This window comes from Aplysia californica, unplaced genomic scaffold (assembly GCF_000002075.1).
Source record: "Aplysia californica isolate F4 #8 unplaced genomic scaffold, AplCal3.0 scaffold00978, whole genome shotgun sequence".
NCBI lineage: Eukaryota > Metazoa > Mollusca > Gastropoda > Aplysiida > Aplysiidae > Aplysia > Aplysia californica.
In genome coordinates, this window is record NW_004798248.1 from 10,295 (window position 1) to 13,174 (window position 2,880).

At 42.8% G+C, this 2,880-nt stretch overlaps 1 long non-coding RNA gene across 1 annotated transcript; it reads left to right on the forward strand.

Moving 5' to 3' along the window:
- Positions 1-392: 392 nt before the first annotated feature.
- Positions 393-2,614, forward strand: LOC118478802. Its single transcript, XR_004859293.1, has 2 exons — positions 393-753; positions 800-2,614. It is a non-coding gene; the product is annotated as an uncharacterized LOC118478802 (long non-coding RNA).
- Positions 2,615-2,880: the final 266 nt, after the last annotated feature.

Consider the following 2,880-nt stretch of genomic DNA (forward strand, 5'->3'; position numbering starts at 1 on the left):
GTGGTGGAATCAGGCGCTCGTCAATTTTGGGGCATTTGGAGTTACTGGTATCATCTTAGAGCTTGTTCACTTGCCTTGCTTTAGATACCAAAAAAATCCAACTATCTTCGATAGATTTCAATATAGCTGCCATTGAAGAAAGTGAGGTCGCCTGATTTCAATGGTTAAATTATCGAGAAAATGGCGGCCAAAGTTTGATAGCTGCAATAGCTAAACAGTCTTTGAAAACTGAAAAATGACATATTTTATGCCTTTAATCAATGTTTTTCAGTAAAGTCCAGGACTTGTTTTTTTATATTTTATATGGACATAAAAGAGATTAAGCCGAAAAATAGAAATTATTTCCAAACTGGTGGAAAAATGCCTGTTTCTTTGATTTCGGTATTTTGACGAGCGCCTGATTTCACTGCGCTACCTCACATATGTTCAATTATCTTTTTTTCGACAATTTTTTTAAACTGTCAAAAGTCAAATAACATGAATAATAGAATAATTAGATTCACCTTTTTTTTTTGTACGGTTATATTATTATACAAAGTCAGTTTTTTAAATGATTAATCCCATTTTTCCTTTGTGTTAGTTACTATTGTATCCATACAACGTGGGGAACTCGTGCCACCACTTTCCAAAGTTAAAAATGAACATGAAACAAATGAGTGAGGTCCTCCAGCAGACCCTGTCTGGTGAACATGAAACAAATGAGTGAGGTCCTCCAGCAGACCCTGTCTGGTGAACATGAAACAAATGAGTGAGGTCCTCCAGCAGACCCTGTCTGGTGAACATGAAACAAATGAGTGAGGTCCTCCAGCAGATGTTCGTCCACTTTTTCCACATACTCTTTCATTGCGCCAACCATGAACGACACCTGCTGGGACGAAACCAGGACTCTCCATTCCCAGGAGACTTGGTGATCGTTTAGTCGGTTCAGGATGCCTTGTCATAGAATGTCCTTACACTCATCAGACACAAACTGCCGGATGTTGTTGAACGTCAGCCTGTTCCTGGTGAGCCGTGAGGAACACAACACTGGAGTCACTCCCGATCTGGTGGGAAACAATTTGCACAAATTGGGTCACAAGCAGTGGAAAGGGCTGGTGAAGTACATTGTTTCATGTCCCTTTCAAGCTAAAATTCAGCTGAAAACTATTTATAACATTTCGCGACCTCAGTGCTTTCTTGTCGCATCTCCGTTTTTTCAACGTTGAAAATGTGACATCTTCTTTAGCTCCCTCTTTGTTATGAACTGTACTTTCTCTGTTGAAAACAATGGAGATGTGACAAGAAATCATCGGGAAAGTCAAAATGGAGAGCAATAGTTTTATCAACAATACCAGTTTATGGAAAACCTTGCTGTCTCCAGATTGAGCATGGAAGAAAAAAACTTCCTTGACAGCCCCATCAGCAGAGAGTTCTTGCAGCACTCCAAAAAATGAAAAATGGGTCTGATAGGTCTGCCTCTGGACTTGATGGAATTCCCGCAGAATTTTACACGGTCTTCTGGACACAAGTTCAGCATCTTCTTTTGGACTGTGTAATACATATATTGGTTACCTCTGCTTCTCTCAGATCGGTAATCTTTCTCTGTGCGTCTTTTGTACTGGAGATGGCCACGTACGGTCGCCTCGGAAGCTTCTTGTGAGGAGGGAGGAAGGAGGCGTCGGAAAAGGTCCTTTTACCATTTTTTGAACTTTTGCGAGCCAAGGCTTCTTTCCGTCTGGGGCTGTTGAAGGGTCTTTAGGGTTTTTAGAATCCATGAGAGTTTTTATATTTGATTCGACTCCGGGGCTTCCCGCCCGCCACGGAGCCCAACAAGGGGGCACATTGACACACACCTAGTTATCTCCCCTTCACATCTCTCTCATGTGTGTGTGTGTGTTGGTATTTCGACACCCACGCCATGTCGAGCGATGTCAAATTAGTACTCTTGACTTTCAGACGACGAGGGTTGTCAGGCCCTTCACCCGCCTGATATCTTCCAGATATTTACACGTTGTGCTGTTTTCACGAGGGGTCTGATTGGTCTTTCCAAGACTCCTTGTTGTCTGCCCGCTGACGAGCAGATCGATGGGTCGGTGGAATCGCAGCATTTCTTGACGTAAGTAAATTTCTACTATATCCATTTTTAGGTTGTGGAGATTTTCCTTTTTATACTTTTTTAGAGCTCTTGATCTCTTTGAAAGTGTAATTCTTTGAAATACCACAGCTTGGGCACAGAGAGAGAGAGAGACAGAAATGTTGATTGTTTGTGTACACTCGTGTCTTTGATCTGTGTCGCCTGTACTTCCATTTAACTTTTTGTTCTTATGAGAGGCGAATGTACCACCACTGCTCCTTGCACGTAAAGTAAATAGAAACAAAGAAAGAGTTTACCGCGGCTCATTAGATACAGGTTTGTTCTCCCCACCCCCACCGCTGCCGCGCGCTCGTATGAATTGAAAAATTATCCATGCGACATGTCAAAAGATGGAATTAATGCTTTTTTTTTGGGGGGGGGGGGTGGATAACTTGTGTGTGCAAACTTTGTGTACATGAACCTGGTCAAGATGGCCTACACTATAATAGTTATGACCGCATGCAGTTGTGAGCGCCGTAAAACTCTTACTGAAAAAAAAAAGACGTAACAGTTCAGCTGCTCTGTGGAAGACTCAGTCATGCGTCACTTTTGAAGATGGCATTTGGCGAGGTCTACTTTAAGCCGTGGGAGTAGCAGTGCTGTTTCCGTATTGCCCATGGGGAGTCTACTTAAAGCAGTGGAGTAGCAGTGCTGTTTCCGTATGGCGAGTCTACTTTAAGCCGTGGGAGTAGCAGTGCTGTTTCCGTATGGCGAGTCTACTTAAAGCAGTGGAGTAGCAGTGCTGATGTTTCCGTCAAGTTCCGTCT